This window comes from Ambystoma mexicanum, chromosome 8 (genome assembly GCF_040938575.1).
Source record: "Ambystoma mexicanum isolate Mex_15411 chromosome 8, UKY_AmexF1_1, whole genome shotgun sequence".
Taxonomy (NCBI): domain Eukaryota; kingdom Metazoa; phylum Chordata; class Amphibia; order Caudata; family Ambystomatidae; genus Ambystoma; species Ambystoma mexicanum.
The window spans coordinates 56,956,287-56,979,637 of NC_090929.1; positions in this window are offsets into that span (position 1 = coordinate 56,956,287).

The window sequence follows — 23,351 nt, forward strand, 5'->3', positions numbered from 1 at the left end:
TAGAGATTTCACATTCGGGATCTATTTCCTCTTTGGCTCTGCAGTGGCGCCCGCTATACACTAAAGGTGTAGAGATTTCACGTTCGGGTTCTATTTACTCTTTGGCTCTGCAGTGGAGCCCGCTATACACTAAAGGTGAAGAGATTTCACTTTCGGGATCCATTTACTCTTTGGCTCCACAGTGACGTGCGCTACACACTAAAGGTCTTGAGATTTCACCTTCATGATCTCTTTACTCTTTGGCTCCGCAGTGGAGCCCACTATACACTAAAGGTGTAGAGATTTCACCTTTGGGATCTATTTACTCTTTGGCTCCACAGTGGTGCCCGCTATACACTAAAGGTGTAGAGATTTCACGTTCAGGTTCTATTTACTCTTCGGCTCCCCGGTGGCACTGGCTATACACTAAAGATGTAGAGATTTCACATTCGGGATCTATTTCCTCTTTGGCTCTGCAGTGGCGCCCGCTATACACTAAAGGTGTAGAGATTTCACGTTCGGGTTCTATTTACTCTTTGGCTCTGCAGTGGAGCCCGCTATACACTAAAGGTGAAGAGATTTCACTTTCGGGATCCATTTACTCTTTGGCTCCACAGTGACGTGCGCTACACACTAAAAGTGTAGAGATTTCACGTTCGGATTCTATTTACTCTTTGGCCCCGCAATGGCGCCAGCTACACACTAAATGTGAAGAGATGTCAAGTTCGGGTTCTATTTACTCTTCGGCTCCGCAGTGGCGCCCGCTATGCACTAAAGGTGTAGAGATTTCACGTTCGGGATCTATTTACTCTTTGGCTTTGCAGTGGCGCCTGCTACACACTAAACGTGTAGAAATGTGAAGTTCAGTTTCTATTTACTCTTTGGCTCTGCAGTGGCGCCCGCTACACACTAAAGGTGTAGAGATGTCAAGTTCGGGTTCTATTTACTCTTTGGCTCCGCAGTGGTGCCCGCTATACACTAAAGGTGTAGAGATTTCACGTTCGGGATCTATTTACTCTTTCACACTGCAGTGGCACCTGCTATACACTAAAGGTGTAGAGATTTCACGTTAGGTTTCTATTTACTCATTGGCTCTACAGTGGCGCCCGCTATACACTAAAGGTGTAGAGATTTCACGTACAGGATCTATTTACTATTTGGCTCCGCAGTGGAGCCCGCTATACACTTAAGGTGTAGAGATTTCACTTTCGGGATCTATTTACTCTTTGGCTCCACAGTGACGCGTGCTAAAAACTAAAGGTGTAGAGATTTCACGTTCAGGATCTATTTACTCTTTGGCTCTGCAGTGGAGCCCGCTATACATTAAAGGTGTAGAGATTTCACTTTCAGGATCTATTTACTCTTTGGCTCCACAGTGGCGCCCGCTATACACTAAAGGTGTAGAGATTTCATGTTCGAGTTCTATTTACTCTTTGGCTCTGCAGTGGCACCCGCTATACACTAAAGGTGTAGAGATTTCACGTTCAGGATCTATTTACTGTTTGACTCCACAGTGGAGCCCACTATACACTAAAGGTGTAGAGATGTCAAGTTCGGGTTCTATTTACTCTTCGGCTCCGCAGTGGCGCCCGCTATACACTAAAGGTGTAGAGATTTCACGTTCGGGATCTATTTACTCTTTCACACTGCAGTGGCACCCGCTATACACTAAAGGTGTAGAGATTTCAGGTTCGGTTTCTATTTACTCATTGGCTCTACAGTGGCGCCCGCTATACACTAAAGGTGTAGAGATTTCACGTACAGGATCTATTTACTATTTGGCTCCGCAGTGGAGCCCGCTATACACTTAAGGTGTAGAGATTTCACTTTCGGGATCTATTTACTCTTTGGCTCCGCAGTGGAGCCCGCTATACACTAAAGGTGTAGAGATTTCACTTTCAGGATCTATTTACTCTTTGGCTCCACAGTGGCGCCCGCTATACACTAAAAGTGTAGAGATTTCACGTTCGGTTTCTATTTACTCTTTGGCTCCGCAGTGGCGCCAGCTACACACTAAAGGTGTAGAGATATCAAGTTCAGGTTCTATTTACTCTTCGGCTCCTCAGTGGCGCCCGCTATACACTAAAGGTGTAGAGATTTCATGTTCGGGTTCTATTTACTCTTTGGCTCTGCAGTGGCGCCCGCTATACACTAAAGGTGCAGAGAATTCACGTTCAGGATCTATTTACTGTTTGGCTCCACAGTGGAGCCCACTATACACTTAAGGTGTAGAGATTTCACCTTCGGGATCTTTTTACTCTTTGGCTCCACAGTGGTGCCCGCTATACACTAAAGGTGTAGAGATTTCACGTTCAGTTTCTATTTACTCTTTGGCTCTGCAGTGGCGCCCGCTACACACTAAATGTGTAGAGATGTTAAGTACGGGTTCTATTTACTCTTCGGCTCCGCAGTGGCGCCCGCTATGCACTAAAGGTGTAGCGATTTCACATTCGGGATCTATTTCCTCTTTGGCTCTGCAGTGGCGCCCGCTATACATTAAAGGTGTAGAGATTTTACGTTCGGGTTCTATTTACTCTTTGGCTCTGCAGTGGAGCCCGCTATACACTAAAGGTATAGAGATTTCACTTTCGGGATCTATTTACTATTTGGCTCCACAGTGACGCGCGCTACACACTAAAGGTGTAGAGATTTCACTTTCGGGATCTATTTACTCTTTGGCTCTGCAGTTGCGCCCGCTACACACTAAATGTGTAGAGATGTTAAGTTCGGGTTCTATTTAGTCTTCGGCTCCGCAGTGGCGCCCGCTATGCTCTAAAGTGGTGAGATTTCACATTCGGGATCTATTTCCTCTTTGGCTCTGCAGTGGCGCCCGCTATACACTAAAGGTGTAGAGATTTCACGTTCGGGTTCTATTTACTCTTTGGCTCTGCAGTGGAGCCCGCTATACACTAAAGGTGAAGAGATTTCACTTTCGGGATCCATTTACTCTTTGGCTCCACAGTGACGTGCTCTACACACTAAAGGTGTTGAGATTTCACCTTCATGATCTCTTTACTCTTTGGCTCCGCAGTGGAGCCCACTATACACTAAAGGTGTAGAGATTTCACCTTTGGGATGTATTTACTCTTTGGCTCCACAGTGGTGCCCGCTATACACTAAAGGTGTAGAGATTTCACATTCAGTTTCTATTTACTCTTTGGCTCTGCAGTGGCACCCGCTACACACTAAATGTGTAGAGATGTCAAGTTCGGGTTCTATTTACTCTTCGGCTCCGCAGTGGCGCCCCCTATGCACTAAAGGTGTAGAGATTTCACGTTCGGGATCTATTTACTCTTTGGCTCTGCAGTGGCGCCTGCTACACACTAAACGTGTAGAAATGTGAAGTTCAGTTTCTATTTACTCTTTGGCTCTGCAGTGGCGCTCGCTACACACTAAAGGTGTAGAGATGTCAAGTTCGAGTTCTATTTACTCTTCGGCTCCGCAGTGGTGCCCGCTATACACTAAAGGTGTAGAGATTTCACGTTCTGGATCTATTTACTCTTTCACACTGCAGTGGCACCTGCTATACACTAAAGGTGTAGAGATTTCACGTTCGGTTTCTATTTACTCATTGGCTCTACAGTGGCGCCCGCTATACATTAAAGGTGTAGAGATTTCACGTACAGGATCTATTTACTATTTGGCTCCGCAGTGGAGCCCGCTATACACTTAAGGTGTAGAGATTTCACTTTCGGGATCTATTTACTCTTTGGCTCCACAATGACGCGTGCTACAAACTAAAGGTGTAGAGATTTCACGTTCAGGATCTATTTACTCTTTGGCTCTGCAGTGGAGCCCGCTATACATTAAAGGTGTAGAGATTTCACTTTCAGGATCTATTTACTCTTTGGCTCCACAGTGGCGTCCGCTATACACTAAAAGTGTAGAGATTTCACGATCGGTTTCTATTTACTCTTTGGCTCCGCAGTGGCGCCAGCTACACACTAAATGTGTAGAGATGTCAAGTTCAGGTTCTATTTACTCTTCGGCTCAGCAGTGGCGCCCGCTATACACTAAAGGTGTAGAGATTTCATTTTCGAGTTCTATTTACTCTTTGGCTCTGCAGTGGCACCCGCTATACACTAAAGGTGTAGAGATTTCACGTTCAGGATCTATTTACTGTTTGGCTCCACAGTGGAGCCCACTATACACTAAAGGTGTAGCGATTTCACTTTCGGGATCCATTTACTCTTTGGCTCCACAGTGACGTGCTCTATATACTAAAGGTGTAGAGATTTCACGTTCGGGATCTATTTACTCTTTCACACTGCAGTGGTGCCCGCTATACACTAAAGGTGTGGAGATTTCACGTTCGGTTTCTATTTACTCATTGGCTCTACAGTGGCGCCCGCTATACACTAAAGGTGTAGAGATTTCACGTACAGGATCTATTTACTATTTGGCTCCGCAGTGGAGCCCGCTATACACTTAAGGTGTAGAGATTTCACTTTCGGGATCTATTTACTCTTTGGCTCCGCAGTGGAGCCCGCTATACACTAAAGGTGCAGAGATTTCACTTTCAGGATCTATTTACTCTTTGGCTCCACAGTGGCGCCCGCTATACACTAAAAGTGTAGAGATTTCACGTTCGGTTTCTATTTACTCTTTGGCCAGCTACACACTAAAGGTGTAGAGATGTCAAGTTCAGGTTCTATTTACTCTTCGGCTCCGCAGTGGCGCCCGCTATACACTAAAGGTGTAGAGATTTCATGTTCGGGTTCTATTTACTCTTTGGCTCTGCAGTGGCGCCCGCTATACACTAAAGGTGTAGAGATTTCACATTCAGTTTCTATTTACTCTTTGGCTCTGCAGTGGCGCCCGCTACACACTAAATGTGTAGAGATGTTAAGTACGGGTTCTATTTACTCTTCGGCTCCGCAGTGGCGCCCGCTATGCACTAAAGGTGTAGAGATTTCACATTCGGGATCTATTTCCTCTTTGGCTCTGCAGTGGCGCCCGCTATACACTAAAGGAGTAGAGATTTCACGTTCGGGTTCTATTTACTCTTTGGCTCTGCAGTGGAGCCCGCTATACACTAAAGGTATAGAGATTTCACTTTCAGGATCTATTTACTATTTGGCTCCACAGTGACGCGCGCTACACACTAAAGGTGTTGAGATTTCACCTTCATGATCTCTTTACTCTTTGGCTCCGCAGTGGAGCCCACTATACACTAAAGGTGTAGAGATTTCACGTTCAGTTTCTATTTACTCTTTGGCTCTGCAGTGGCGCCCGCTACACACTAAATGTGTAGAGATGTCAAGTTCGGGTTCTATTTACTCTTCGGCTCCGCAGTGGCGCCCGCTATGCACTAAAGGTTCAGAGATTTCACGTTCGGGATCTATTTACTCTTTGGCTCTGCAGTGGCGCCTGCTACACACTAAACGTGTAGAAATGTGAAGTTCAGTTTCTATTTACTCTTTGGCTCTGCAGTGGCACCCGCTACACACTAAAGGTGTAGTGATGTCAAGTTTGGGTTCTATTTACTCTTCGGCTCCGCAGTGGTGCCCGCTATACACTAAAGGTGTAGAGATTTCACGTTCGGGATCTATTTACTCTTTCACACTGCAGTGGCACCTGCTATACACTAAAGGTGTAGAGATTTCACGTTCGGTTTCTATTTACTCATTGGCTCTACAGTGGCGCCCGCTATACACTAAAGGTGTAGAGATTTCACGTACAGGATCTATTTACTATTTGGCACTGCAGTGGAGCCCGCTATACACTTAAGGTGTAGAGATTTCACTTTCGGGATCTATTTACTCTTTGGCTCCACAGTGACGCGTGCTACAAACTAAAGGTGTAGAGATTTCACGTTCAGGATCTATTTACTCTTTGGCTCTGCAGTAGAGCCCGCTATACATTAAAGGTGTAGAGATTTCACTTTCAGGATCTATTTAGTCTTTGGCTCCACAGTGGCGCCCGCTATACACTAAAAGTGTAGAGATTTCACGATCGGTTTCTATTTACTCTTTGGCTCCGCAGTGGCGCCAGCTACACACTAAAGGTGTAGAGATGTCAAGTTCAGGTTCTATTTACTCTTCGGCTCAGCAGTGGCGCCCGCTATACACTAAAGGTGTAGAGATTTCATGTTCGAGTTCTATTTACTCTTTGGCTCTGCAGTGGCACCCGCTATACACTAAAGGTGTAGAGATTTCACGTTCAGGATCTATTTACTGTTTGGCTCCACAGTGGAGCCCACTATACACTAAAGGTGTAGACATGTCAAGTTCGGGTTCTATTTACTCTTCGGCTCCGCAGTGGCGCCCGCTATACACTAAAGGTGTAGAGATTTCACGTTCGGGATCTATTTACTCTTTCACACTGCAGTGGCGCCCGCTATACACTAAAGGTGTAGAGATTTCACGTTCGGTTTCTATTTACTCATTGGCTCTACAGTGGCGCCCGCTATACACTAAAGGTGTAGAGATTTCACGTACAGGATCTATTTCCTCTTTGGCTCTGCAGTGGCGCCCGCTATACACTAAAGGTGTAGAGATTTCACGTTCGGGTTCTATTTACTCTTTGGCTCTGCAGTGGAGCCCGCTATACACTAAAGGTGAAGAGATTTCACTTTCGGGATCCATTTACTCTTTGGCTCCACAGTGACGTGCTCTACACACTAAAGGTGTTGAGATTTCACCTTCATGATCTCTTTACTCTTTGGCTCCGCAGTGGAGCCCACTATACACTAAAGGTGTAGAGATTTCACCTTTGGGATGTATTTACTCTTTGGCTCCACAGTGGTGCCCGCTATACACTAAAGGTGTAGAGATTTCACATTCAGTTTCTATTTACTCTTTGGCTCTGCAGTGGCACCCGCTACACACTAAATGTGTAGAGATGTCAAGTTCGGGTTCTATTTACTCTTCGGCTCCGCAGTGGCGCCCGCTATGCACTAAAGGTGTAGAGATTTCACGTTCGGGATCTATTTACTCTTTGGCTCTGCAGTGGCGCCTGCTACACACTAAACGTGTAGAAATGTGAAGTTCAGTTTCTATTTACTCTTTGGCTCTGCAGTGGCGCTCGCTACACACTAAAGGTGTAGAGATGTCAAGTTCGAGTTCTATTTACTCTTCGGCTCCGCAGTGGTGCCCGCTATACACTAAAGGTGTAGAGATTTCACGTTCTGGATCTATTTACTCTTTCACACTGCAGTGGCACCTGCTATACACTAAAGGTGTAGAGATTTCACGTTCGGTTTCTATTTATTCATTGGCTCTACAGTGGCGCCCGCTATACATTAAAGGTGTAGAGATTTCACGTACAGGATCTATTTACTATTTGGCTCCGCAGTGGAGCCCGCTATACACTTAAGGTGTAGAGATTTCACTTTCGGGATCTATTTACTCTTTGGCTCCACAGTGACGCGTGCTACAAACTAAAGGTGTAGAGATTTCACGTTCAGGATCTATTTACTCTTTGGCTCTGCAGTGGAGCCCGCTATACATTAAAGGTGTAGAGATTTCACTTTCAGGATCTATTTACTCTTTGGCTCCACAGTGGCGTCCGCTATACACTAAAAGTGTAGAGATTTCACGATCGGTTTCTATTTACTCTTTGGCTCCGCAGTGGCGCCAGCTACACACTAAATGTGTAGAGATGTCAAGTTCAGGTTCTATTTACTCTTCGGCTCAGCAGTGGCGCCCGCTATACACTAAAGGTGTAGAGATTTCATTTTCGAGTTCTATTTACTCTTTGGCTCTGCAGTGGCACCCGCTATACACTAAAGGTGTAGAGATTTCACGTTCAGGATCTATTTACTGTTTGGCTCCACAGTGGAGCCCACTATACACTAAAGGTGTAGCGATTTCACTTTCGGGATCCATTTACTCTTTGGCTCCACAGTGACGTGCTCTATATACTAAAGGTGTAGAGATTTCACGTTCGGGATCTATTTACTCTTTCACACTGCAGTGGCGCCCGCTATACACTAAAGGTGTGGAGATTTCACGTTCGGTTTCTATTTACTCATTGGCTCTACAGTGGCGCCCGCTATACACTAAAGGTGTAGAGATTTCACGTACAGGATCTATTTACTATTTGGCTCCGCAGTGGAGCCCGCTATACACTTAAGGTGTAGAGATTTCACTTTCGGGATCTATTTACTCTTTGGCTCCGCAGTGGAGCCCGCTATACACTAAAGGTGCAGAGATTTCACTTTCAGGATCTATTTCATCTTTGGCTCTGCAGTGGCGCCCGCTATACACTAAAGGTGTAGAGATTTCACGTTCGGGTTCTATTTACTCTTTGGCTCTGCAGTGGAGCCCGCTATACACTAAAGGTATAGAGATTTCACTTTCAGGATCTATTTACTATTTGGCTCCACAGTGACGCGCGCTACACACTAAAGGTGTTGAGATTTCACCTTCATGATCTCTTTACTCTTTGGCTCCGCAGTGGAGCTCACTATACACTAAAGGTGTAGAGATTTCACGTTCAGTTTCTATTTACTCTTTGGCTCTGCAGTGGCGCCCGCTACACACTAAATGTGTAGAGATGTCAAGTTCGGGTTCTATTTACTCTTCGGCTCCGCAGTGGCGCCCGCTATGCACTAAAGGTTCAGAGATTTCACGTTCGGGATCTATTTACTCTTTGGCTCTGCAGTGGCGCCTGCTACACACTAAACGTGTAGAAATGTGAAGTTCAGTTTCTATTTACTCTTTGGCTCTGCAGTGGCACCCGCTACACACTAAAGGTGTAGTGATGTCAAGTTTGGGTTCTATTTACTCTTCGGCTCCGCAGTGGTGCCCGCTATACACTAAAGGTGTAGAGATTTCACGTTCGGGATCTATTTACTCTTTCACACTGCAGTGGCACCTGCTATACACTAAAGGTGTAGAGATTTCACGTTCGGTTTCTATTTACTCATTGGCTCTACAGTGGCGCCCGCTATACACTAAAGGTGTAGAGATTTCACGTACAGGATCTATTTACTATTTGGCTCTGCAGTGGAGCCCGCTATACACTTAAGGTGTAGAGATTTCACTTTCGGGATCTATTTACTCTTTGGCTCCACAGTGACGCGTGCTACAAACTAAAGGTGTAGAGATTTCACGTTCAGGATCTATTTACTCTTTGGCTCTGCAGTAGAGCCCGCTATACATTAAAGGTGTAGAGATTTCACTTTCAGGATCTATTTAGTCTTTGGCTCCACAGTGGCGCCCGCTATACACTAAAAGTGTAGAGATTTCACGATCGGTTTCTATTTACTCTTTGGCTCCGCAGTGGCGCCAGCTACACACTAAAGGTGTAGAGATGTCAAGTTCAGGTTCTATTTACTCTTCGGCTCAGCAGTGGCGCCCGCTATACACTAAAGGTGTAGAGATTTCATGTTCGAGTTCTATTTACTCTTTGGCTCTGCAGTGGCACCCGCTATACACTAAAGGTGTAGAGATTTCACGTTCAGGATCTATTTACTGTTTGGCTCCACAGTGGAGCCCACTATACACTAAAGGTGTAGACATGTCAAGTTCGGGTTCTATTTACTCTTCGGCTCCGCAGTGGCGCCCGCTATACACTAAAGGTGTAGAGATTTCACGTTCGGGATCTATTTACTCTTTCACACTGCAGTGGCGCCCGCTATACACTAAAGGTGTAGAGATTTCACGTTCGGTTTCTATTTACTCATTGGCTCTACAGTGGCGCCCGCTATACACTAAAGGTGTAGAGATTTCACGTACAGGATCTATTTACTATTTGGCTCCGCAGTGGAGCCCGCTATACACTTAAGGTGTAGAGATTTCACTTTCGGGATCTATTTACTCTTTGGCTACGCAGTGGAGCCCGCTATACACTAAAGGTGTAGAGATGTCAAGTTCGGGTTCTATTTACTCTTCGGCTCCGCAGTGGCGCCCGCTATACACTAAAGGTGTAGAGATTTCATGTTCGGGTTCTATTTACTCTTTGGCTCTGCAGTGGCGCCCGCTATACACTAAAAGTGTAGAGAATTCACGTTCAGGATCTATTTACTGTTCGGCTCCACAGTTGAGCCCACTATACACTAAAGGTGTAGAGATTTCACCTTCGGGATCTTTTTACTCTTTGGCTCCACAGTGGTGCCCGCTATACACTAAAGGTGTAGAGATTTCACGTTCAGTTTCTATTTACTCTTTGGCTCTGCAGTGGCGCCCGCTACACACTAAATGTGTAGAGATGTTAAGTACGGGTTCTATTTACTCTTCGGCTCCGCACTGGCGCCCGCTATGCACTAAAGGTGTAGAGATTTCACATTCGGGATCTATTTCCTCTTTGGCTCTGCAGTGGCGCCCGCTATACACTAAAGGTGTAGAGATTTCACGTTCGGGTTCTATTTACTCTTTGGCTCTGCAGTGGAGCCCGCTATACACTAAAGGTATAGAGATTTCACTTTCAGGATCTATTTACTATTTGGCTCCACAGTGACGTGCGCTACACACTAAAGGTGTAGAGATTTCACTTTCGGGATCTATTTACTCTTTGGCTCTGCAGTGGTGCCTGCTACACACTAAACGTGTAGAAATTTAAAGTTCAGTTTCTATTTACTCTTTGGCTCCGCAGTGGAGCCCGCTATACACTAAAGGTGTAGAGATGTCAAGTTCGGGTTCTATTTACTCTTCGGCTCCGCAGTGGCACCGGCTATACACTAAAGGTGTAGAGATTTCACATTCGGGATCTATTTCCTCTTTGGCTCTGCAGTGGCGCCCGCTATACACTAAAGGTGTAGAGATTTCATGTTCGGTTTCTATTTACTCTATGGCTCAGCAGTGGCGCCAGCTACACACTAAAGGTGTAGAGATGTCAAGTTCAGGTTCTATTTACTCTTCGGCTCCGCAGTGGCGCCCGCTATACACTAAAGGTGTAGAGATTTCATGTTCGGGTTCTATTTACTCTTTGGCTCTGCAGTGGCGCCTGCTATACACTAAAGGTGTAGAGATTTCACATTCAGGATCTATTTACTGTTTAGCTCCTCAGTGGAGCCCACTATACACTAAAGGTGTAGAGATTTCACCTTCAGGATCTATTTACTCTTTGGCTCTGCAGTGGTGCCCGCTATACGCTAAAGGTGTAGAGATTTCACGTTCAGTTTCTATTTACTCTTCGGCTCCGCAGTGGCGCCCGCTATGCACTAAAGGTGTAGAGATTTCACTTTCGGGATCTATTTACTCTTTGGCTCTGCAGTGGCGCCTGCTACACACTAAACCTGTAGAAATGTCAAGTTCAGTTTCTATTTACTCTTTGGCTCCGCAGTGGAGCCCGCTATACACTAAAGGTGTAGAGATGTCAAGTTCAGGTTCTATTTACTCTTCGGCTCCGCAGTGGTGCCCGCTATACACTAAAGGTGTAGAGATTTTATTTTCGGGTTCTATTTACTCTTTGGCTCTGCAGTGGCGCCCGCTATACACTAAAAGTGTAGAGAATTCACGTTCAGGATCTATTTACTGTTTGGCTCCACAGTGGAGCCCACTATACACTAAAGGTGTAGAGATTTCACCTTCGGGATCTTTTTACTCTTTGGCTCCACAGTGGTGCCCGCTATACACTAAAGGTGTAGAGATTTCACGTTCAGTTTCTATTTACTCTTTGGCTCTGCAGTGGCGCCCGCTACACACTAAATGTGTAGAGATGTTAAGTACGGGTTCTATTTACTCTTCGGCTCCGCAGTGGCGCCCGCTATGCACTAAAGGTGTAGAGATTTCACATTCGGGATCTATTTCCTCTTTGGCTCTGCAGTGGCGCCCGCTATACACTAAAGGTGTAGAGATTTCACGTTCGGGTTCTATTTACTCTTTGGCTCTGCAGTGGAGCCCGCTATACACTAAAGGTATAGAGATTTCACTTTCAGGATCTATTTACTATTTGGCTCCACAGTGACGCGCGCTACACACTAAAGGTGTAGAGATTTCACTTTCGGGCTCTATTTACTCTTTGGCTCTGCAGTGGCGCCTGCTACACACTAAACGTGTAGAAATTTCAAGTTCAGTTTCTATTTACTCTTTGGCTCCGCAGTGGAGCCCGCTATACACTAAAGGTGTAGAGATTTCACTTTCATGATCTATTTCCTCTTTGGCTCCGCAGTGGCGCCCGCTACACACTAAAGATGTAGAGATGTCAAGTTCGGGTTCTATTTACACTTCGGCTCCGCAGTGGCACCGGCTATACACTAAAGGTGTAGAGATTTCACATTCGGGATCTATTTCCTCTTTGGCTCTGCAGTGGCGCCCGCTATACACTAAAGGTGTAGAGATTTCACGTTCGGTTTCTATTTACTCTATGGCTCCGCAGTGGCGCCAGCTACACACTAAAGGTGTAGAGATGTCAAGTTCAGGTTCTATTTCCTCTTCGGCTCCGCAGTGGTGCCCTCTATACACTAAAGGTGTAGAGATTTCATGTTCGGGTTCTATTTACTCTTTGGCTCTGCAGTGGCGCCTGCTATACACTAAAGGTGTAGAGATTTCACATTCAGGATCTATTTACTGTTTGGCTCCTCAGTGGAGCCCACTATACACTAAAGGTGTAGAGATTTCACCTTCAGGATCTATTTACTCTTTGGCTCTGCAGTGGTGCCCGCTATACGCTAAAGGTGTAGAGATTTCACGTTCAGTTTCTATTTACTCTTCGGCTCCGCAGTGGCGCCCGCTATGCACTAAAGGTGTAGAGATTTCACTTTCAGGATCTATTTCCTTTTTGGATCCGCAGTGGTGCCCGCTACACACTAAAGGTGTAGAGATGTCAAGTTCGGGTTCTATTTACTCTACTGCTCCACAGTGGCACCGGCTATACACTAAAGGTGTAGAGATTTCACATTCGGGATCTATTTCCTCTGTGGCTCTGCAGTGGCGCCAGCTATACACTAAAGGTGAAGAGATTTCACGTTCAGAATCTATTTACTCTTTGGCTCCTCAGTGGAGCCCGCTATACACTTAAGGTGTAGAGATTTCACTTTCAGGATCCATTTACTCTTTGGCTCCACATTGACGTGCGCTACACACTAAAGGTGTTGAGATTTCACCTTCATGATCTCTTTACTCTTTGGCTCCGCAGTGGAGCCCACTATACACTAAAGGTGTAGAGATTTCACCTTTGGGATCTATTTACTCTTTGGCTCCACAGTGGTGCCCACTATACACTAAAGGTGTAGAGATTTCATGTTCAATTTCTATTTACTCTTTGGCTCTGCAGTGGCGCCCGCTACACACGAAAGGTTTAGAGATGTCAAGTTGGGGTTTTATTTACTCTTCGGCTCAGCAGTGGCACCCGCTATACACTAAAGGTGTAGAGATTTCATGTTCGAGTTCTATTTACTCTTTGGCTCTGCAGTGGCGCCCGCTATACACTAAAGGTGTAGAGATTTCACATTCAGGATCTATTTACTCTTTGGCTCCACAGTCGAGCCCACTATACACTAAAGGTATAGATATTTCATTTTCGGGATCTATTTACTCTTTGGCTCTGCAGTGGCGCCCGCTACACACTAAATGTGTAGAAATGTCAAGTTCGGGTTCTATTTACTCTTTGGCTCCGCAGTGGCTCCCGCTACACACGAAAGGTTTAGAGATGTCAAGTTGGGGTTCTATTTACTCTTCGGCTCCGCAGTGGCGCCCGCTATACACTAAAGGTGTAGAGATTTCACGTTCAGGATCTCTTTACTCTTTCGCACTGCAGTGGCGCCCGCTATACACTAAAGGTGTAGAGATTTCAAGTTCGGTTTCTATTTACTCTTTGGCTCTACAGTGGCACCCGCTATACACTAAAGGTGTAGAGATTTCACGTACAGGATCTATTTACTATTTGGCTCCGCAGTGGAGACCGCTATACACTTAAGGTGTAGAGATTTCACTTTCGGATCTATTTACTCTTTGGCTCCACAGTGACGCGTGCTACAAACTAAAGGTGTAGAGATTTCACATTCAGGATCTATTTACTCTTTGGCTCCGCAGTGGAGCCCGCTATACACTAAAGGTGTAGAGATTTCACTTTCAGGATCTATTTACTCTTTGGCTCCGCAGTGGCGCCCGCTATACACTAAAAGTGTAGAGATTTCACGTTCGGTTTCTATTTACTCTTTGGCTCCGCAGTGGCGCCCGCTACACACTAAAGGTGTAGAGATGTCAAGTTCAGGTTCTATTTACTCTTCGGCTCCACAGTGGCGCCCGATAAACACTAAAGGTGTAGAGATTTCATGTTCGGGTTCTATTTACTGTTTGGCTCTGCAGTGGCGCCCGCTATACACTAAAGGTGTAGAGAGTTCACGTTCAGGATCTATTTACTCTTTGGCTCTGCAGTGGTGCCCGCTATACACTTAAGGTGTAGTGATTTCACTTTCGGGATCTATTTACTCGTTGGCTCCACAGTGACACGCGCTACACACTAAAGGTGTTGAGATTTCACCTTCATGATCTCTTTACTCTTTGGCTCCGCAGTGGAGCCCACTATACACTAAAGGTGTAGAGATTTCACCTTTGGGATCTATTTACTCTTTGGCTCCACAGTGGTGCCCACTATACACTAAAGGTGTAGAGATTTCATGTTCAATTTCTATTTACTCTTTGGCTCTGCAGTGGCGCCCGCTACACACGAAAGGTTTAGAGATGTCAAGTTGGGGTTTTATTTACTCTTCGGCTCAGCAGTGGCGCCCGCTATACACTAAAGGTGTAGAGATTTCATGTTCGAGTTCTATTTACTCTTTGGCTCTGCAGTGGCGCCCGCTATACACTAAAGGTGTAGAGATTTCACATTCAGGTTCTATTTACTCTTTGGCTCCACAGTCGAGCCCACTATACACTAAAGGTGTAGAGATTTCATGTTCAATTTCTATTTACTCTTTGGCTCTGCAGTGGCGCCCGCTACACACTAAATGTGTAGAAATGTCAAGTTCGGGTTCTATTTACTCTTTGGCTCCGCAGTGGCTCCCGCTACACACGAAAGGTTTAGAGATGTCAAGTTGGGGTTCTATTTACTCTTCGGCTCAGCAGTGGCGCCCGCTATACACTAAAGGTGTAGAGATTTCACGTTCGGGATCTCTTTACTCTTTCGCACTGCAGTGGCGCCCGCTATACACTAAAGGTGTAGAGATTTCAAGTTTGGTTTCTATTTACTCTTTGGCTCTACAGTGGCGCCCGCTATACACTAAAGGTGTAGAGATTTCACGTACAGGATCTATTTACTATTTGGCTCCGCAGTGGAGCCCGCTATACACTTAAGGTGTAGAGATTTCACTTTCGGATCTATTTACTCTTTGGCTCCACAGTGACGCGTGCTACAAACTAAAGGTGTAGAGATTTCACATTCAGGATCTATTTACTCTTTGGCTCCGCAGTGGAGCCCGCTATACACTAAAGGTGTAGAGATTTCACTTTCAGGATCTATTTACTCTTTGGCTCCGCAGTGGCGCCCGCTATACACTAAAAGTGTAGAGATTTCACGTTCGGTTTCTATTTACTCTTTGGCTCCGCAGTGGCGCCCGCTACACACTAAAGGTGTAGAGATGTCAAGTTCAGGTTCTATTTACTCTTCGGCTCCGCAGTGGCGCCCGATAAACACTAAAGGTGTAGAGATTTCATGTTCGGGTTCTATTTACTCTTGGCTCTGCAGTGGCGCCCGCTATACACTAAAGGTGTAGAGAGTTCACGTTCAGGATCTATTTACTCTTTGGCTCTGCAGTGGTGCCCGCTATACACTTAAGGTGTAGTGATTTCACTTTCGGGATCTATTTACTCGTTGGCTGCACAGTGACACGCGCTACACACTAAAGGTGTAGAGATTTCACGTTCAGGATCTATTTACTCTTTGGCTCTGCAGTGGAGCCCGCTATATACTAAAGGTGTAGAGATTTAACTTTCAGGATCTATTTACTCTTTGGCTCCACAGTGGCGCCCCCTATACACTAAAGGTGTAGAGATTTTACGTTTGGTTTCTATTTACTCTTTGGCTCCGCAGTGGCATCTGCTACACACTAATGGTTTAGAGATGTCAAGTTCAGGTTCTATTTACTCTTCGGCTCCGCAGTGGCGCCCGCTATACACTAAAGGTGTAGAGATTTCACGTTCGGGTTCTATTTACTCTTTGGCTCTGCAGTGGCGCTCGCTATACACTAAAGGCGTAGAGATTTCACGCTCAGGTTCTATTTACTCTTTGGCTTCGCAGTGGAGCCCGCTCTTCACTAAAGGTGTAGATGTTTCACTTTCAGGATCTATTTACTCTTTGGCTCCACAGTAGTGCCCGCTACACACTAAAGGTGTAGAGATCTCAAGTTCGGGTTCTGTTTACTCTTCAGCTCTGCAGTGGCACCCGCTATACACTAAAGGTGAAGAGATTTCACGTTCGGGATCTATTTACTCTTTGGCTCTGCAGTGGCGCCTGCTATACACTAAAGGTGTAGTGATTTCACGTTCGGGTTCTATTTACTCTTTGGCTCTGCAGTACAGCCCGCTATACACTAAAGGTGTATAGATTTCACGTTCAGGATCTATTTACTCTTTGGCTCCGCAGTGGAGCCCGCTATGCACTTAAGGTGTAGAGATTTCACTTTCGGGATCTATTTACTCTTTGGCTCCACAGTGATGTGCTCTATACACTAAAGGTGTTGAGATTTCGCGTTCATGATCTATTTACTCTTTGGCTCCGCATTGGCGCCCGCTATACACTAAAGGTGTAGAGATTTCACGTTCGGTTTCTATTTACTCTTTGGCTCCGCAGTGGCGCCCGCTACACACTAAAGGTGTAGAGATGTCAATTTCAGGTTCTATTTACTCTCCGGCTCCACAGTGGCGCCCCCTATACACTAAAGGTGTAGAGATTTCACATTCGGGATCTATTTACTCTTTGGCTCCGCAGTGGCGCCCGCTGCACACTAAAGGTGTAGAGATGTCAAGTTCGGGGTCTATTTACTCTTCGGCTCGGCAGTGGTTCCCGCTATACACTAAAGGTGTTGAGCTTTCACGTTCGGGATCTATTTACTCTTTGGCTCTGCAGTGGGCCAGCTATACACTAAAGGTGTAGAGAGTTCACGTTTGGGATCTATTTACTCTTTGGCTCTGCAGTGGCACCTGCTATACACTAAAGGTGTAGAGATTTCACGTTTGGGTTCTATTTACGCTTTGGCTCTGCAGTAGAGCCCGCTATACACTAAAGGTGTAGAGATTTCACTTTCAGGATCTATTTACTCTTTGGCTCCACAGTGGCGCCCGCTATACACTAAAAGTGTAGAGATTTCATGTTCGGTTTCTATTTACTCTTTGGCTCCGCAGTGGCGCCAGCTACACACTAAAGGTGTAGAGATGTCTATTTACTCTTCGGCTCTGCAGTGGCGCCCGCTATACACTAAAGATGTAGAGATTTCAGGTTCAGGTTCTATTTGCTCTTTGGCTCTGCAGTGGCGCCCGCTATACACTAAAGGTGTAGAGAATTCACGTTCAGGATCTATTTACTGTTTGGCTCCACAGTGGAGCCCACTATACACTAAAGGTGTAGAGATTTCACCTTCGGGATCTTTTTACTCTTTGGCTCCACAGTGGTGCCCGCTATACACTAAAGGTGTAGAGATTTCACTTTCGGGATCTATTTACTCTTTGGCTCCACAGTGATGTGCTCTATACACTAAAGGTGTTGAGATTTCGCGTTCATGATCTATTTACTCTTTGGCTCCGCATTGGCGCCCGCTATACACTAAAGGTGTAGAGATTTCACGTTCGGTTTCTATTTACTCTTTGGCTCCGCAGTGGCGCCCGCTACACACTAAAGGTGTAGAGATGTCAATTTCAGGTTCTATTTACTCTCCGGCTCCACAGTGGCGCCCCCTATACACTAAAGGTGTAGAGATTTCACATTCGGGATCTATTTACTCTTTGGCTCCGCAGTGGCGCCCGCTGCACACTAAAGGTGTAGAGATGTCAAGTTCGGGGTCTATTTACTCTTCGGCTCGGCAGTGGTTCCCGCTATACACTAAAGGTGTTGAGCTTTCACGTTCGGGATCTATTTACTCTTTGGCTCTGCAGTGGGCCAGCTATACACTAAAGGTGTAGAGAGTTCACGTTCGGGATCTATTTACTCTTTGGCTCTGCAGTGGCACCTGCTATACACTAAAGGTGTAGAGATTTCACGTTTGGGTTCTATTTACGCTTTGGCTCTGCAGTAGAGCCCGCTATACACTAAAGGTGTAGAGATTTCACTTTCAGGATCTATTTACTCTTTGGCTCCACAGTGGCGCCCGCTATACACTAAAAGTGTAGAGATTTCATGTTCGGTTTCTATTTACTCTTTGGCTCCGCAGTGGCGCCAGCTACACACTAAAGGTGTAGAGATGTCAAGTTCAGGTTCTATTTACTCTTCGGCTCCGCAGTGGCGCCCGCTATACACTAAAGATGTAGAGATTTCAGGTTCAGGTTCTATTTGCTCTTTGGCTCTGCAGTGGCGCCCGCTATACACTAAAGGTGTAGAGAATTCACGTTCAGGATCTATTTACTGTTTGGCTCCACAGTGGAGCCCACTATACACTAAAGGTGTAGAGATTTCACCTTCGGGATCTTTTTACTCTTTGGCTCCACAGTGGTGCCCGCTATACACTAAAGGTGTAGAGATTTCACGTTCAGTTTCTATTTACTCTTTGGCTCTGCAGTGGCGCCCGCTACACACTAAATGTGTAGAGATGTTAAGTTCGGGTTCTATTTACTCTTCGGCTCCGCATTGGCGCCCGCTATGCACTAAAGGTGTAGAGATTTCACATTCGGGATCTATTTCCTCTTTGGCTCTGCAGTGGCGCCCGCTATACACTAAAGGTGTAGAGATTTCACGTTCGGGTTCAATTTACTCTTTGGCTCTGCAGTGGAGCCCGCTATACACTAAAGGTATAGAGATTTCACTTTCAGGATCTATTTACTATTTGGCTCCACAGTGACGCGCGCTACACACTAAAGGTGTAGAGATTTCACTTTCGGGATCTATTTACTCTTTGGCTCCGCAGTGGCGCCCGCTACACACTAAAGATGTAGAGATGTCAAGTTCGGGTTCTATTTACTCTTCGGCTCCGCAGTGGCACCGGCTATACACTAAAGGTGTAGAGATTTCACATTCGGGATCTATTTCCTCTTTGGCTCTGCAGTGGCGCCCGCTATACACTAAAGGTGTAGAGATTTCACGTTCGGTTTCTATTTACTCTATGGCTCCGCAGTGGCGCCAGCTACACACTAAAGGTGTAGAGATGTCAAGTTCAGGTTCTATTTACTCTTCGGCTCCGCAGTGGCGCCCGCTATACACTAAAGGTGTAGAGATTTCATGTTGGGGTTCTATTTACTTTTTGGCTCTGCAGTGGCGCCTGCTATACACTAAAGGTGTAGAGATTTCACGTTCAGGATCTATTTACTGTTTGGCTCCTCAGTGGAGCCCACTATACACTAAAGGTGTAGAGATTTCACCTTCAGGATCTATTTACTCTTTGGCTCTGCAGTGGTGCCCGCTATACGCTAAAGGTGTAGAGATTTCACGTTCAGTTTCTATTTACTCTTTGGCTCTGCAGTGGCGCCCTTTACACACTAATGTGTAGAGATGTCAAGTTCGGGTTCTATTTACTCTTCGGCTCCGCAGTGGCGCCCGCTATACACTAAAGGTGTAGAGATTTCACTTTCAGGATCTATTTCCTCTTTGGATCCGCAGTGGTGCCCGCTACACACTAAAGGTGTAGAGATGTCAAGTTCGGGTTCTATTTACTCTACGGCTCCGCAGTGGCACCGGCTATACACTAAAGGTGTAGAGATTTCACATTCGGGATCTATTTCCTCTTTGGCTCTGCAGTCGCGCCCGCTATACACTAAAGGTGTAGAGATTTCACGTTCGGGTTCTATTTACTTTTTGGCTCTGCAGTGGAGCCCGCTACACACTAAAGGTGAAGAGATTTCACGTTCAGAATCTATTTACTCTTTGGCTCCTCAGTGGAGCCCGTTATACACTTAAGGTGTAGAGATTTCACTTTCGGGATCCATTTACTCTTTGGCTCCATATTGACGTGCGCTACACACTAAAGGTGTTGAGATTTCACCTTCATGATCTCTTTACTCTTTGGCTCCGCAGTGGAGCCCACTATACACTAAAGGTGTAGAGATTTCACCTTTGGGATCTATTTACTCTTTGGCTCCACAGTGGTGCCCACTATACACTAAAGGTGTAGAGATTTCATGTTCAATTTCTATTTACTCTTTGGCTCTGCAGTGGCGCCCGCTACACACGAAAGGTTTAGAGATGTCAAGTTGGGGTTTTATTTACTCTTCGGCTCAGCAGTGGCGCCCGCTATACACTAAAGGTGAAGAGATTTCATGTTTGAGTTCTATTTACTCTTTGGCTCTGCAGTGGCGCCCGCTATACACTAAAGGTGTAGAGATTTCACATTCAGGATCTATTTACTGTTTGGCTCCACAGTTGAGCCCAATATACACTAAAGGTGTAGAGATGTCAAGTTCGGGTTCTATTTACTCTTCGGCTCCGCAGTGGCGCCCGCTATACACTAAAGGTGTAGAGATTTCACGTTCGGGATCTATTTACTCTTTCACACTGCAGTGGTGCCCGCTATACACTAAAGGTGTAGAGATTTCACATTCGGTTTCTATTTACTCATTGGCTCTACAGTGGCGCCCGCTATACATTAAAGGTGTAGAGATTTCACGTACAGGATCTATTTACTATTTGGTTCCGCAGTGGAGCCCGCTATACACTTAAGGTGTAGAGATTTCACTTTCGGGATCTATTTACTCTTTGGCTCCACAGTGACGCGTGCTACAAACTAAAGGTGTAGAGATTTCACGTTCAGGATCTATTTACTCTTTGGCTCCGCAGTGGAGCCCGCTATACACTAAAGGTGTAGAGATTTCACTTTCAGGATCTATTTACTCTTTGGCTCCACAGTGGCGCCTGCTATACACTAAAAGTGTAGAGATTTCACGCTCGGATTCTATTTACTCTTTGGCTCCGCAGTGGCGCCAGCTACACACTAAATGTGTAGAGATGTCAAGTTCGGGTTCTATTTACTCTTCGGCTCCGCAGTGGCGCCCGCTATGCACTAAAGGTGTAGAGATTTCACGTTCGGGATCTATTTACTCTTTGGCTTTGCAGTGGCGCCTGCTACACACTAAACGTGTAGAAATGTGAAGTTCAGTTTCTATTTACTCTTTGGCTCTGCAGTGGCGCCCGCTACACACTAAAGGTGTAGAGATGTCAAGTTCGGGTTCTATTTACTCTTTGGCTCCGCAGTGGTGCCCGCTATACACTAAAGGTGTAGAGATTTCACGTTCGGGATCTATTTACTCTTTCACACTGCAGTGGCACCTGCTATACACTAAAGGTGTAGAGATTTCACGTTAGGTTTCTATTTACTCATTGGCTCTACAGTGGCGCCCGCTATACACTAAAGGTGTAGAGATTTCACGTACAGGATCTATTTACTATTTGGCTCCGCAGTGGAGCCCGCTATACACTTAAGGTGTAGAGATTTCACTTTCGGGATCTATTTACTCTTTGGCTCCACAGTGACGCGTGCTAAAAACTAAAGGTGTAGAGATTTCACGTTCAGGATCTATTTACTCTTTGACTCTGCAGTGGAGCCCGCTATACATTAAAGGTGTAGAGATTTCACTTTCAGGATCTATTTACTCTTTGGCTCCACAGTGGCGCCCGCTATACACTAAAGGTGTAGAGATTTCATGTTTGAGTTCTATTTACTCTTTGGCTCTGCAGTGGCACCCGCTATACACTAAAGGTGTAGAGATTTCACGTTCAGGATCTATTTACTGTTTGACTCCACAGTGGAGCCCACTATACACTAAAGGTGTAGAGATGTCAAGTTCGGGTTCTATTTACTCTTCGGCTCCGCAGTGGCGCCCGCTATACACTAAAGGTGTAGAGATTTCACGTTCGGGATCTATTTACTCTTTCACACTGCAGTGGCACCCGCTATACACTAAAGGTGTAGAGATTTCACGTTCGGTTTCTATTTACTCATTGGCTCTACAGTGGCGCCCGCTATACACTAAAGGTGTAGAGATTTCACGTACAGGATCTATTTACTATTTGGCTCCGCAGTGGAGCCCGCTATACACTTAAGGTGTAGAGATTTCACTTTCGGGATCTATTTACTCTTTGGCTCAGCAGTGGAGCCCGCTATACACTAAAGGTGTAGAGATTTCACTTTCAGGATCTATTTACTCTTTGGCTCCACAGTGGCGCCCGCTATACACTAAAAGTGTAGAGATTTCACGTTCGGTTTCTATTTACTCTTTGGCTCCGCAGTGGCGCCAGCTACACACTAAAGGTGTAGAGATATCAAGTTCAGGTTCTATTTACTCTTCGGCTCCTCAGTGGCGCCCGCTATACACTAAAGGTGTAGAGATTTCATGTTCGGGTTCTATTTACTCTTTGGCTCTGCAGTGGCGCCCGCTATACACTAAAGGTGCAGAGAATTCACGTTCAGGATCTATTTACTGTTTGGCTCCACAGTGGAGCCCACTATACACTTAAGGTGTAGAGATTTCACCTTCGGGATCTTTTTACTCTTTGGCTCCACAGTGGTGCCCGCTATACACTAAAGGTGTAGAGATTTCACGTTCAGTTTCTATTTACTCTTTGGCTCTGCAGTGGCGCCCGCTACACACTAAATGTGTAGAGATGTTAAGTACGGGTTCTATTTACTCTTCGGCTCCGCAGTGGCGCCCGCTATGCACTAAAGGTGTAGCGATTTCACATTCGGGATCTATTTCCTCTTTGGCTCTGCAGTGGCGCCCGCTATACATTAAAGGTGTAGAGATTTTACGTTCGGGTTCTATTTACTCTTTGGCTCTGCAGTGGAGCCCGCTATACACTAAAGTTATAGAGATTTCACTTTCGGGATCTATTTACTATTTGGCTCCACAGTGACGCGCGCTACACACTAAAGGTGTAGAGATTTCACTTTCGGGATCTATTTACTCTTTGGCTCTGCAGTGGCGCCCGCTACACACTAAATGTGTAGAGATGTTAAGTTCGGGTTCTATTTAGTCTTCGGCTCCGCAGTGGCGCCCGCTATGCTCTAAAGTGGTGAGATTTCACATTCGGGATCTATTTCCTCTTTGGCTCTGCAGTGGCGCCCGCTATACACTAAAGGTGCAGAGATTTCACGTTCGGGTTCTATTTACTCTTTGGCTCTGCAGTGGAGCCCGCTATACACTAAAGGTGAAGAGATTTCACTTTCGGGATCCATTTACTCTTTGGCTCCACAGTGACGTGCTCTACACACTAAAGGTGTTGAGATTTCACCTTCATGATCTCTTTACTCTTTGGCTCCGCAGTGGAGCCCACTATACACTAAAGGTGTAGAGATTTCACCTTTGGGATGTATTTACTCTTTGGCTCCACAGTGGTGCCCGCTATACACT